Source organism: Capsicum annuum, chromosome 3, assembly GCF_002878395.1.
Source record: "Capsicum annuum cultivar UCD-10X-F1 chromosome 3, UCD10Xv1.1, whole genome shotgun sequence".
NCBI classification, from domain to species: Eukaryota; Viridiplantae; Streptophyta; class Magnoliopsida; order Solanales; family Solanaceae; genus Capsicum; species Capsicum annuum.
The window spans coordinates 217,823,366-217,839,186 of NC_061113.1; positions in this window are offsets into that span (position 1 = coordinate 217,823,366).

A 15,821-nucleotide genomic window follows, 5' to 3' on the forward strand; every position below is an offset into this window, starting at 1 on the left:
CATCAGTTAACTTATTATATTTGGTTCCTTAAGTGAACCAAAATTTATGATTGTTAACATTATTACTGTTGGAAAAGATCGTTGAGTGGTCTGGGCTAAATTACAAATGCTAGGCATATCTCTTTATTTGTCTATCTATTTATGTATTTGAGACATGGTTACCATATTTTGTTGAGTAATGGTTTGTTGCCTTGGATTCTTGCCGGTAGTCATGGTTTTGAGTTGAATTGTTTTTCATTTTGACTTGTACTTGATGAAATTCTGTGGTGTTGTTGAACAAAGTTAAGTTTTATATATTTGAGGTAAAGCTTATGGTAGGTATTCATGATTGTTCTTGTTTTACTAAGTTATCTTTGCTTATTTATATTTCTTATTTTGAGTTGGATGATTATCCTACCAATACATTGTTGTTCTTTTATTCCAACACTATACATGCTCTTCTTTTTATTGAGTACATATCATTTTTTGCCTGCTGTATCGAGACCTTAACTTTCGAGCAGACTGTATTTTGACTTAAGAGTGAGTTACATCTTTCAGACAACAATAAGTTATCTATATAGTTTATGTCCATTTATTTCGGACTTAGATATTTCTAGTTATTTTAGGTTGACCCGTTTTATTAATATATGTAGTAGGCTTTGGTACAATGACTTTTATATTCTAAGAGTTGTTTAAACTTCCATTTAATTTTGCATTTTAAATTGCCATTAAAAGTATTTCAATATACTGGATTATTTAATGAAGTAACTAGTTTATGTTGAAATTTGATGAAGTATTGGGTTTGAGTAGATGGGCTAAATGGTTCTCCCATCAGAGGGTTATTACGTGTATCACTCGTGATAAGTTTGGATTGTGACAAAGTTGTGATCAGATCCCTAGGTTCAATGATCTCATTGTACCAAAACGAATTTGGTAGAGTCTTGTGGAATGGTACGGAGACGTCTGTACTTTTCTTCAAGAGGCTATAGGACTTTAGAAAATTATTACTTTTTTTATTCCTTTGTACTATAACTTAAATCCAATTAGTATATGGTGATCTAAATTGGTATCTGACCCTCTTCATTCTTTTGTCTGCAGATGGTAAATACTAAAGCTAACGAAACTAGAGCGGTAGCCCTTACACTAGCAGCTCCTGCAATAGAACCGACTATTTAAGGACGAGAAAGGGAAAGAGGTAAAGAAACACCTATTAGGGGTGGAGCTCAGGCAACAACTAATCAGGCCCATCATAGGTCTGTGACACCTCCTCCACCCTAGGATCAGTATGAAGAGGTTAAGGTTATGAATGAGAATGTTCTAGAATAGGAGAAGATGGCACAAGTTAGGGCTGTAGCTCTTCCCTTGATATTTTCTAAGATAATTTAACAAGTGCTTTCTTTTTTGAATGGGTTGTCCAATAGTGTATCCACTCCTTCTATGTCTGTTTATCAATTTTTAGATGTTTAATCGACTGACACTATTGGTCCTATAATGAGTGAGGCCTTGGAGAATGAGATTTTTACTCGCTTGGTGTTAATTCATGTCATGATTGGGACTAAACATGATATTCTGATTAAGGTCTTGAAATAAAACCTTTTAATTTTGTTGGCTCTGAGACTGAGGATGCATTAGATCACATTGTTAATTGTTATGAGAGGCTGCATAAAATGGTTATTGTGGAGCAACATAGTGTTGAGTTTGTTACCTTCCACTATAAGGTGATGCAAAATGGTGGTGGAGGGCTTGTGTGGAATGTAGATCACCATTTTTACCACCATTGACATGGGCTTAGTTCAATACCCTATTTTTGGAGAAGTGAGTACCTCGTACTCATTGTGATTATAGGAAGGATGAATTTTTGGTCGTTGAGCAGGACGATATGTCTGTTGCAGCCTATGAAGCCAAGTTTGATGCTTTGTCCTATTATGAAAATCAGTTTCTTTGTATATAAGATGAGAGGATTCAGTTGTTTATGAAAGGCCTTAACACTGACTTGTAGGTTTTGTCTGTTTATATGACTTCTGCTGAAAAGATCTTCAATGAGATTGTTGATTACATGGAGAAGATAAAAAGGGTCAAGCAGATTGGTTAAGCAAAGGTTTTAGAAAATAAGTCTCAAAATATGGTGACTTTGATGATTTTTACTCTAGGATCATAACCATCAGACCTATTCGGCTCACCCTATTTAGTTAGTTCTGCCAACTTTTACATTGGGTCATTTAAGGGCCACTCAGCAACCCTCGGTTGCTTGAAACTAATAAGCTTTTTATTATTTAGCTAACAGGCATTCTCTTGATCGAGGTTACTATACTTGTGGTGCTATGGGACACTTCAATATAGAGTGCCCTCGGAGATAAACTAGTTTTTATAGGCAACAACAGGATAAAACTGTGGTTTCTACTCATAAAGATGGTGAAGGTAGTGGTAAGGATCATCTACAGGATGAGCGAAGTAATCATTAAAGAGGTCGTGGTAGAAATTGAGGTGATAATAATGCAGGAAAAGATGGTGTGCAACCTGCTAAGGAGGTTGCCTAGATTGATGATAGAGCTCATATTTATGCCTTTTTAGGCAAGACCGAGGTCGAGGCTTCGGATATCGTCATTATAGGTACTATTCTTGATTGTGATTGAATGGATATTGTTTTGTCTGATCTAGGTTCTAGTTATTCTTATGTATCTGTTGGATTTTCCTTGGCATTAGACTTGATTTATGATGTAGTTTACTCTCTTGTATATGTGTCTTCTCCAGGTAGAGACTTTATGGTAGTGACCCATATGCAACATGCTTATTTTGTCTTATTTATGGGTTTCCATGCTTACATTGATTTGATAATCTTGGATATGCTTGATTTTAACATCATTCTGGGTGTAACTTGGTTATCCTGTATCATGTTGTTCTAAATTATAATGTTAAGACTGTGACTTTAGAGATGCCTGACCTGAATAAGTGAAAGTAGGAAGGTATGTATAAGACGAGACTTATAAATATTGTATTTTTTGTTCGGGCTAAGAAGTTAGTTGGGAGAAGGTATTCAGTGTTTTTAGCACATCTCAAGATGTTAGTACAATGTCCCCTTCTGTTGAGTCAGTTCTTGTGATGTTAAAATTTCAAGAGATATTTCCAATAGATTTGCCAGATATACTTTTGGACTAGGACATTGACTTTGTATTGATTTAGAATCAGGATCTCACCCCATTTTTATTCCTTCATATCGAATGGCTCCGACTGAATTAAGGAAACTCAAGACTCAGTTGCAGGAGTTACTTGACAAGGGATTCATTCATCCTAATGCTTCACCTTAAGGTGTTCCAGTGTTGTTTGTTAAGAAAAAAGATGATGGCATGAGAATGTGTATTGACTAGAGATAGTTGAATAAGGTTACTATCAGGATTAAGTATCATTTGCCCTAAACAAATGATCTTTTTTATTAGTTACAATGTGCTTCAGTTTTCTCTGAAATAGACTTGAGTTTGGGGTATCACCAGTAATAAATGTGGCCTGAGAATATACCTAAGACAACTTTTAAGATTTGGTATTGGCATAATGAGTTCTTAATAATGTCATTTGGGTTGACTAATATGCCAAAAACTTTCATGAGCTTGATGAATGGTATATTTCAAGTCTTTCATGGATTTTTTTGTGATTATTTTTGTTAGTGATATTTTTGTTCACTCGAATAGTATGGAGCATCATGCAGGTCATCTTCACATTATTTTGGGGATTTTGAAGAAAAAACAATTGTATGCTAAGTTCTCTAATTATGAATTTTTATTATCTTTTGTTACCTTTTCGGGGCATGCAGTTTAAGAAAAAAGAGTGATGGTCGATTCCCAAAAGATTTAGGTTGATAAGAGTTAGTTTCAACCTAACTTTGTGGTTGAGTTTCGAAGTTTTGTGGGTCTTGCTAGTTATTATCACAGGTTTGTCAAGAATTTTTCCTCCATTACTACTCACTTGACAAGGTTGTCCCCAAAAGAGGTGCCATTTATATGGTCTGATAAGTATGATGAGAGCTTTCAAAAGCCCATGTCACTCTTGACTACAACCTCCATTATTGCCTAGCCTATTAAAGGTAAGGTCTTTACTGTGTTTTTAATACTTTACCCTCCGATTTTGTATTGTATTAACGTAGGACATGAATATGACTGCCTATGCTTCAAGGCAATTAAAGCCACGTGGGAAGAATTATCCAACCTATGATTTAGAGTTGGTAGCAGTAGTTCTTTCACATAAAATTTGGAGACACTACCTCTATGGTCTCAAGTGCGAGCTGTTTACTGGCCATAGTAACTTACAACATGTATTTACCCAAAGGGATTTGAACTTGACATGGAGAAAGTGGTTGCAATTGTTGAGGGATTCTGATGTGATCATCTAATACTATCCGAGCAAGGCTAATGTGGAAGCAAATGCATTGAGCCAGAAATTAATAAGTATGGGTAGTCTGTCTTGTTTGAAAGTGTCGAGGTGACCTCTAGCTAGAGAGATTCAACCTTTAGCATAACAATTCATGTAATTTGGTGCTTTAAAAGGGGTGAAGTATTGGCTAATGTTGAGGTAAGGTCAATATTTCTTGATCCAATTAAGGCCAAATAGTTTGAAGATGTGAATTTGAATAAACTTCAGAATAAGGTAGTGAGCGGTGAAGCTTCTGATGCCACACTTGATACACGTGGGGTGTTGATAGTGAGAGCACACGTGTGTGTGCCTCGAGTTGATGATATACTTTAGGGTTTAATTGTAGAAGTTCATAATTTTGGTATTCTATTCATTTGAGTGCAACCAAGATGTACAGTGACTTGAGACAGCTCTATTGGTGACCCGTGATGAAAATAGATATAGTGAAGTATGTGTCTGGATGCCACAATTGTCAGCAAGTAAAACACAAGCATCAAAGGTCTGCGAGTTTACTTTAGAGGATGCCCATTCTCGAGTAAAAATGGGAGAGGATAGCTATGGATTTAGTGGCGGGTCTTCCAAAGACCTTGGACAACATGACTTTATTTAGGTCATTGTGGATAGGCTGACCAAGTTAGCGTATTTCGTTGTAGTTGGAGTGGATTATTACTTAAAGAAGTTAGTCAAATTTATATCAAAGAGATATTAAGTCTGCTTGGGGTGCCAGTCTTCATCATTTCTAATAAAGGTACACAATTCACCTCTATAAAGGTACATAATTCACCTCTAAGTTTTGGAACAGGTTATATGAAAAGTTAAGCAACAAGCTTGATTTCAACATTACTTTCCACCTCAGACTGACAGGTAGTCATAGGGGACTATTAAGGTGCTTAAGGATATGTTAAGGGAATGTATGATTGATTTTTGTGTCCATTGGGATAAGTTTTTGTCATTATGTGAGTTTTAATACAACAACAGTTACCATTCTAGCGTCAATATGGCCTTATACGAAGAACACTATGGGAGAAGGTATAGATCACCTATGGGATGATTCAAAGTTAACAATGTGAAGCCTTTGGGCAAAGACTTATTGAAGAGGAGATTTATTCAAGACAAATTATTAGAAGCCCGAAGTAGGAGAAATGAGTATGCAAATATCAAGGTAAGAGACATGTCTTTCAAACTCGATAAGCAATTATTTTTTAAAGTATCGCATATAAAGGGAGTTACGTAGTTTGGCAAGAAGGGTAAGCTTAGCCCAAAATATATTAGTTCATTCGAGGTTCTTGATGATGTGAATTTGGTAGCTTATAGGTTAGCATTGGCATCAAGCCTGTTAGGAGTCCATCTGGTATTCTATATATCAATGCTCAAGAAATACCAAAAAGATTGCGATTATCTCATCAAATGAGACTCAATGTTACTTGACAAGAATCTTTATGAAAAGAATCCAATTGTAATTCTTGATTTGGATGTTTGGAAATTAAGAATAAAGAAAATTTTGTATGTAAAGATTCAGTGAAAGCATCGTTCAGTTGAGGAAGCGACTTGGGAAACTGAAAAAGGACATGTAGTACAAGTACCCTCACTTGTTTGAGGGTACATGTACTCTTTATTCTTGCTTACCTTAATTATCCTATTTAGTCATTCAAGAAAGGGCAATGAGTAAGTTGGTATATCTTGTAACGATCCTTTTCGTCATTATGAGTAATTCAAGCGCACTAAAATTTGGATTAAGGTTTTTCCTAAACTGAGAGTTAAGAATTTCAGGCTAGGCTAGTTTTAGATGAAATCTAAGCTTGATATGGTCTGGGGTAATCCGAGAATGAATTTACTACAAGTTAGATTTTTGAGTTTATTTTATGATAGCCAAGATGATAAAAAATCCAAAAAAAACTAAAAGTGAATTCAAGTGAGTAGAACTCCCGCTATCAAATTTGAGGTAAAGGGGTTGATTTGAAATGTCAAAATCTTAGGATGTGCTGTAAAAATGTAAGAACTGGGAGAAATCTTGAGTTTCTGCCTCACCTACCCCACTATAGCGGGTGGCAGACTACTACCGCGGTGCTGCTATGCCAATTTTTTGTTCATTATATATGGAGTTACTTTGATCAATCCTGTCATAGTGGGCGAATCCGACTATAGAGAGACTGCTATAGCGGGATATGAGCTGATTAATACAGGAAATACCTCTAAAAGTATTATTTTTATTCCATATTTCTAAGGGATGGGAGAGGCAATTTTGGGCAAATTTCACCTAAATTCCTTATTTTCCTTCATAAAGGAACTTTAACCCCTTTCATTAACTAGTTTTTCGATTATTAATTCTTAGAATCACAAGTTTATAGGTCTTTAGAAGGATTTAATAAGACCTGGGTGATTTTTCTCATGCAAGTGTGTGAATTGAGTAAAAAAGTATTGTGTTTTGATTAAAAATAGTTAATTTACCATTACATGCTCAGAAATCATCATTAAATCTATATTATGGATATAATTAAGATGGAATGGTAATAGAAATTCCTATAATGGAAGGACTGATCATGAATTTGATCTTAGAGTTATGGAATTAGGTAGTAATCCTCGAATAGACTAGGTTATTATCTGAATTGTGATTGCATTATTATTTTTAAACCACAACCATGCAAAATTACACGGTAATACAAGACTCAAGTTTAATAGAGTAGTTCAACCTTGGATTACGGTTACAGATTTCAAGGATTTGTTGACTTCAGCTTCTATCTTGACTTTCCCTAAGGAGAGCTTGGGTTTTATTATCTTTTGTGATGCTTAAGGTGTTGGGTTAGGTGCTTTGTTGATGTAGGAGAGCAAGATGATTGCTTATGAGTCTCTTCAATTTAAGCCTCATGAGAGGAATTATCCTACCCATGATTTGGAGTTGTGCGCAGTTATGTTTGCCTTGAAGTTATGGAGGCACCACTTGTATAGAGTCCGTTGTGAGATCTTCTCAGATCATCATAGTCTTCAGTACTTCTTCACCCAGCGGGATCTTAATATGAGGTAGAGCCATTGGCTTGAGTTGCTTAAGGATTATGATTTGACTATTCTCTACCATCCGGGCAAGGTTAATGAGGTTGCGAATGCCTTAAGCTGGAAGTCGACTAGCATGAGTAGCTTGGCGTATCTTTTAACCTAGGAGAGGTATTTGGCCTTACTGGTTCAGTCTCTAGCTAGCTAGATGGTTAAACTTGATATTTCAACACCTAGGCATATTTTGTTATTTGTGGCGGCTAGATCTTCTTTGATGGAGTAGATTCGAGCTCATCAGTTTGACGATGTTGGATTAAGGTTGATTCCAGATAAGGTATTGAGTAGGGAGGATAAGAAAACCTCACTTGATTTAGATGGAGTTTTTAGGATATGGGGTTGAGTTTATGTGCTGAGAGTGGGTGATTGGATTAGGTTGATTTTGGAGGAGGCCCATTGTTCCAGATATTCTATCCATCCAGGTGTGACTAAGATACATCGTGATTTGAGGCACCACTACTAGTGGGTAGTATGGGGTGAACTATAACAGATTTTGTGGCTCGTTGCCTATGTTGTCAGCAGGTGAAGACAGAACATAAGATACCTGATGGATTGCTTCAGAGGTTAACTATTCCCAATTAGAAATGGGAACGGATCACCATGGACTTTGTGACTGGTTTGCCTCGTACATATCATGGTTCTGACAGTGTTTGGGTTATTGTGGATCGATTGACTAAGTTATCTTATTTTATTCTGGTTCAGGTCTTATTCAGCGCCGAAAGGTTGGCCCATATCTACATTCATGAGATTGTGTGTCTTCATGGTGTGCCAATGTCCATTATTTCAAATTGACCAGTGTTCACATCTCATTTTTGGAAGACTTTTCAAGATAATTTGGGTTCTTGGGTTGATCTTAGCACGACGTTTCAACCCCAGACAGATGGCCAGTCAGAGCGAACTATCCAGGTTTTGAAGGATATGCTCCATGCATGCGTGATGGATTTTGATAACCCATGGGAGCAATATTTAGCTTTAGTAGAGTTTGTATATAATGATAGCTACCATTCCAGTATTGATATGACTTATTTTGAGACATTGTATGGTAGGCGTTGTCGCTCCCCAATTGGTTAGTTTGATATTTCATAGGTGAGACCTCGAGGTACGGACTTGCTTCGTTAGTCTTTGGATAGGGTTTGGGTCATTCAGGATAGACTTAGAGTGAATCAGAGTAGGCAGAAGTGATATGATGATCGTAGACCTTGTGCCTTGAGATTTTGTGTTGGTGATTATGTTTTCCTTCAGATTTCACCCATGAAGGGGTGTGATGAGGTTTGAAAAGTGGGACAAGCTTAGCCCCAGGTATATTGGTCCATTTGAGATTCTTCGGACTATTGGTGATGTGGTTTATGAGTTGGCTTTGCCCCTTGATCTATCAAATTTTCATTCAGTTTATTATGTTTCTATGTTTTGCCGCTATATTCCTGATGAGTCTCATGTCATTCATTGGTAGTCGGTTCAGTTAGATGAGCGATTGTCCTTTGTTGAGGAACCAATCTCCATTTTGGATAAGGATGTTAGACAGTTGTACTCTAGAGTTATCCATATGGTTAACATTCAGTGTAGACATTGACCTGTAGATGAGGCTACTCGGGAGGTTGAGTCTGATATGCGTAGTTCTTATTCTCAGCTCTTCATTGATTCAGGTATTTCTTTGTCTTAGTTCGAGGACGAACTAGATTTTTAGTGGTGGATGATGTAACGACCTAAAAATTTGATGAAACATGTGAAATTTATGATTTTGTGTGATTTGACTGTTTTATCTCTTCCCGTAGTTGCATTATGATATTTCTGGAGTGTGGGGGCGATTGACATGATTTTCGATGCATTTTGGTCTCATTTATGTAATATTATTGTTTTTGATGGCTTTGAGAGCCTTATGTTGAACTTATGTGGATTTCTTTTGATCCATACCACAGATGGCTGAACTAACTGCCCCAACAACTTTGGAATATCAATTTTAGGCTAGATAGACCTTTGATTCGGGTCCCGGTGCACCCGAGCTCATTTCGACATATTGGTTCAAAAGTTGGAAAATTAGAAATATGAGTGTGGGACACACATTTGATCGAAATGACCTTGGATGGAAAATTCAACCTTGCCAGTAAATCTGAAATATCAATTTTAGGGTGTTAACATGTTTGGTGTGATTTTACAGCCTTGAAATCTCATTTCGACCCTCCGTTTGGAAAATTGTGATTTTGGATTTCAGGGGTCAACTTTTTATAAATCTGACTTCGCCAACGCATTTGGAATGTTGAATTTATTGTGTTTTCATAGTTCATTCATATATATAGGACTTTGAACGAATTCTGAGCACCCCATCGAAGTCTGAATTGACTTTTAAAAAATAGTTTTTTAGCAAAAGCCGTGCAGAAAAATCTGCAATAATAAATAGCAGTTTTTGGCCTATTTTTTTTTGCTCATTTTCATCTAGCCTTTTGAGAGTTAAACCCTAAAATAGTGTGGGAGCTTAAAAGTGAAGCTTGTGGGGGCTTGAATAGCTAGATTAATATCTATTTCTTGATTCTATTACGGATTTAAGGTAATGATTCACCATTTTTTAGTAATTTCTTGATTAATTTCTCAAAATTCAAAAAATCTTAGGGATTGATTTTAAACTCAAATTTCAATCCTTTTCACTTGAATAATGTTTTATCTTATAATTATCAGTTTTTCATTAGTTTAACCTTTAAAACAACTCCGATTCTTGATTCTAATTCGGATTTCAAAGATTTTACCCGGTAAAGCTTAAAAATATTTTTTTTGATTTGAACCTCATTTTTGACTCGATTTGACTTGGATTTTTAGCTGTAGATTCTTAAAAATATGAGAAACACGTTTTGAAGTAAAGTTACAATTTTGCCCTTTTTTTTCAAAAATTCGTTTTGAGAGTTCGTTTTGACTTTGAACTAAAGTTAGTCAATATGGTTTGATGGTTTTGTTTTGATGCATAGATTCTGTATTTGATGTTTTTAGTGGAGTTTGAGATCATTCATGAAAAAGTAAGGTCGCAGGTTCAAAGTGTAGCAGATCGATTTTGGCTTTCAAGTTATGTTATGGCTTAACTCTTTCAGACTGGTTTGAGTAGTAAATGATGGTATAAAATACATGTTAAGGGTGAGTACTAATCATGAAAAATACTTTTCTATGTTTTGTGCCCGTGTGTGGGCCTATATGTGATGTAATTATCAAAATTGAGATATTATGTGATATGTGTGACTGTGTGGGGTCCTATGTGATATTGATGGCCTTGAATACATGTGAATAATTGTATTGTGTTGTTAAAATGCTTAATGTTGTACCATTGATGTATTGTGATTATATTCATACTTTATTGGCATATGAGACATGTGATAATTAAAGGATGAAACAAAAATAATGAGTGGATATTGGCTCACGTGGTTGTGAAAATGTATCATTGTGGTTGTTTGTGTAAATATATCATGTGGTTGGTTATGGAAATATATCATGTGGTTGATTATGGAAATACTCATTGTGATTGGTTGTGAGCATTAAATTTTTATATTATACTCATTCATGACACATTGGTACCACCATGGCAACATCTGAGAAACACTGGCAACACCTGATAACACCTTTCAGAGGGATGTGCCGGAAAGAAAAGATGGTATATGTGGATTGTATACAAGTTGACGAACCCCCATGGGTCCTGCGTTGGGATGCTTGTCTCTGTAGGTGTATTTGGGGATTGTGCGATGATCCCAGAAGTTGTGTGATGACCTCGTGCATTATTATCATTATCATCATCATATACATTGCACTTACTTTATTGTGTTTATATTGTGTTGTACTGCCATGTTGACTTGTCATTTATGTAATTGTCTTATCTTCTTTCACTTGTATTTGATGATCTTGTATATGCATGTTCCCTCTTATTCTACTTATATGTGATGATATAATACATACTTGTGTTCTATCTTGTTGTGATGTTGCAATATATGTGATATATTAAAACTGTTAGTGCAAACGGTGTGGGCTACTGTTATGGGACATTTTCTGATTGTAGGTGACGTGACCTTAGTATTTATTTTGTATTCTTTATTTACTATTTTGCTTGGTCGGCCTATGATACCTACACAAGTGGACGATACTCATGCCTACTGCGCCCTTTCGATGCAGGTCCTAGCTTGAGCGCGCCTCAGTTTGTTTGACTCGGGAGATTATTGGAGCTTCAAAGGTAGCAGTTGGACATTCATGCGTCCGAAGTTCACCTCTATCTTTCTATAGTAGTTATGTCTTTATTAGTATTCGGAGATAGATATTATTCCTTTGTAGTTATTTTTCTGATGTATTTGACTCTTGAATTGTATTAGTAGTTCTTACTCTATTTGACAACTGGTTTCGGACATAATTGGTATTTTTGATATGTTCTTTCCGTATTGTTATGATTACTTGTATAGTTTGTCTTCGTTCTAGAAGTCTTACCTTGGGTATTTCTATCTTTTTTTCTTTTTGTATCAGTTTTGGTGATAGGCTTACTTGTCAAGGTACATCGCGACAAGTGCCATCATGACCCTTGTTTTGGGGTCGTAACATAGTATTTGAACATCTTCACGAGATTTATACTATTATTGTGAGATGTATCAATATTTGGATATCTTCACAAATTTGATTGATATAAAGTTGGCAAACGCTAGATGTCTGGTGTTGACACCCAATTTTAACTCGTATTTTTTCTTTAATTTTTTCTTAGTCCTAAATAAGTTCTCAAAATAAATTATAATTTCTTTGAACTTTTGAAAAGCCTGAAAAGTAGGACTTATTTTTCTCCTATCATGTTTAAATATTTTAATTAAATATAATTAGTTATTTAATAACAAAAATCACAAAAAAAAATATTTTGATACTCGCATTTGCATTTTTCTTCTAGTCAAATTTTTACACCATGATGTTGTTGTTATTGTTATTATTACTATTATTGTTTTTATTATTATTATTATTATTATTATTATTATTATTTATTACTATTATTATTATTATTATTATTATTATTATTTTCTATTTATCCCTTTTAAATCTGACCCATCCGATTAAGCAATCGGACGATTCAAATTTCGATCAAATCCCACAAGATCAAATACACGTATCTTTCTCTCCCGCAATCAATATTCATATTATTTTTCTCTCCCTAATGCCATTAACGCATTTTCTACTTCCCCCAAAAGTCAGTGACCCATCTCTATCAACCTCCCCTAATAACAAATAAAACCATCGACTTTCTTTTGTCTCTCTCCCCTACCTCTCCCATACCACCCTCAAATCGAACCCTAGCTATATCGTGGAAGCCATAGCTGCCCACCCTGCAAAGATTCCCCTTATTTTCGACATCTCCAACCTGCGAGTCTGCAAGCTAAGGCAAAACATTTCCAAATTATAACAATGGAAGAATCTACTCCAAATTCATCTTTAAATCTTTAAAACAGTCAAAGATATGGAGGAAAAAGGTGATACTATTAAGAGATTCGAAATTCAAAATTTTTCACTTTCTATTTTTCACACTTTTTTTGTTGCAAAATTCAGGTTTCAAATTCGGACTTTCAAGTCTAAATTTGCCTATATATACGGGTCTTCTCCATCCTCAAAGAAAAAAAAAATTTGGTGAGGGGAGGGGGGGGGGCTTCAAAGATAGAAGGGAAAATTGGGAAAAGAGAAGAAATAACAAGTTGGAGATTGGGGAAAATAAGAGAAAATTACAACGAAACACCCTGGTTTTGGCCCTTGGAAAATTCTTGAGCTTTGAGCTAACTGTCCTAGTAACGACTTATCATACGATTCGTATGGTATGGGTACGGGTTAGGTGACCATATTCGTTTGGTGTCCAGTGGGTGGTGGTTGGATTTTTGATCTTGGTAACAACTTGGTGGTACGAGTCGTTAGGAGTGGTGACGAGTTGTTAGGACGATCCTTAATCAAATCAGTAACTTAGTGGATTGGCTTAGCTCTGAGTAAGAGTGACTCACTAAGAGCCATAAGGATGGGTTACGAGAGGTAGGGTTGAGTTGTATGTTGTTCAGTGTCCAATCTCTTGAGTTCTGTCTTGGATACGACTAGGCCATACGAGTCGTATAGTTAGGTTACGAGTGAGATCATGAAGTCATATGGTGGACAATGTATGGATGTCCAGATACTGTTTTGGTGACGACTTAAGGGTACGAGTTGTAAGTTGTGGTCACGTGTCAAGAGGTCGACTCGTAACCACATGCGACCTTTTTACAACTTTTAAGTTGGGAGCATTCTGAACATTTCCCACTTTAAGTCCCTTTGATACCATGACTTAAAACATCTTTTGGGACTTCATTAACACATTATTCCCATTAAAACACTCTTAAATTCTCTCTCAAACTCTCTGTTCAAGCAAAAACTACAATTTCATCAATTTAATCATTTAAGGATTTCAAGGGCGATTTCTCTCCGTGCTTCTTGGTGTCTAAAGTATGTTAGTCATCCCTCATTGTTATTTTACTCAAGGCATATGTCTTAATATATGGTTTTTTTGATATTGTTATGGTTTTTGAAATAAAGCTGGGATTTTTGGTTGTTCATGGATGAATACTGTTTCTCATGGTTTAATTATAGTTTTTCTTGTTTTAATTATGATTTTAAATATGTGGTTGCATGGGTATGGTGGTTGAACTTGATAATGGTAAATTGCTTTAAACTTGTGACTCTTTAAGTGGTTATAACCCCAACCTTATTTTGTAAAACTGGTTAGTAGTTATGGGAAAGGTGAAAATTTGAACTAGGGGTACAATGGAATCCCCAAAGTGTTTGATTTGCGTATTTCTTTAAACCAATGCATGGAAAAAATAGTTAAAGGGTTAAGGTTGGTTCTGAAAAACCTTGTGGGTACAAAGGAATCCCCCAAGTGATTTTAAGACGAAAGACTCCCCTAAGTGTTAACTGGTGACATTGCTTGCAAACGATAGTCAGTATAACGATACCATTTTATAATGCCTTAATAATTGACTTCCGAAATTGGTGGTTTGGTTATATGCTAAAGGTTTTAATTGGGCAATAATAGGGATGGTGATAGCTAGCTGTGAAGGTATGGGTCTGAAGGACGGACACTGAAAACTCATGATTGCCCTCATGAGGTTTGGTCTTGATGACCTATGTGCGTGGTTCACACTATTGATATGATTGTATCTTGGTTTGACGTGGGGTCGAGACATTCCTTAGTCTTCCTTGATACCTCTGGTCGTGCGGCTAACACGCACCAGGGCCCTTTTAGCAAAGGGAACTGAACCAATATAGCCTGTGGATGGACTTTATGACGGTTAAGCTACACAATCCATGTTAAAATTTTAAATGAATGCTAAACCTCGTTCCCTATCCCAGGGCAATATATATGTATATATTTGATTGCATATGGTTATTTGATTTGGTTTTGAATAATGACATTATTTTATCTTTATCCCTGAGTTACATGCTAGCGTTCACTCCACTAATCGTCTTCGAGAGCTGTATCCCCACGCGATGAAGAAATCGGACATACTACCATTCCTCCTGCTCAGTGACTTAGATCCGGGGACAACTTTTGAATCAGATTATAGTGGTGAGGTTCTATACTCCGAAAGACCCCATTTCATGCAATGGACTTCTTTCCATTATTGTTATTTTCTTTGATTTCGGTTTTGGCTATGGTCGGGGGCATGTCCCAACCAGATGTTCTCTGATTCTGGTTAGAGGCTTTGTCGAACTACTATGGGCATAGGTGATGTCAGTATTAGTGTTAGCATTTATATTGGTATTGGCATTGGGATTGTGATTGGTTGGATATTTTGTTGTGGTTGTTTAGTTATGGTTATAGACTTACTTTATTGTCTTTAGATTTTATTATTTTATCTTGCTATATGTTTAAAATTCCTCTGACATGGGGTGTTGGGTGATTAACAGTGGGGTATTGGGGGTGGTCTCCGGTTCTGATTATACCCGACACGACTATGTTCGGGTCGTGTCATACAAGTTTTACATTCAAAAAAACACGCAAGTTACTAGTCACAAAGAATCTATAACTAATTTACTTGTTCCTGTATCATCTTCTTGATTTATCATGGTGCAAGTTTGAGCTCGAGGGAGTTTGAGTTTGTGGTTCAAATCTCGACGTCAAAGCCCCTGTTTGCTGCCCAACACAAGGTGAGCTTTCCGTCTTTTTCTTGATTGTATTTTTTTTCTTTGCATCGAGATTGGCTCTATAAAGGAGTTCCTACTCCATTTTGACTTTATTGTTATTTTGTATTAGCAATATATCTTTGTCTTGATTGTCTACTAGTCTACATACGTGGCAGTATAGAGAATAAGATTTGTGGTAGTTTTGAAACTCTATTTTCCTATTGATCCTAAAATCAGAATCTTGGTTGCTTTGTGTATACATG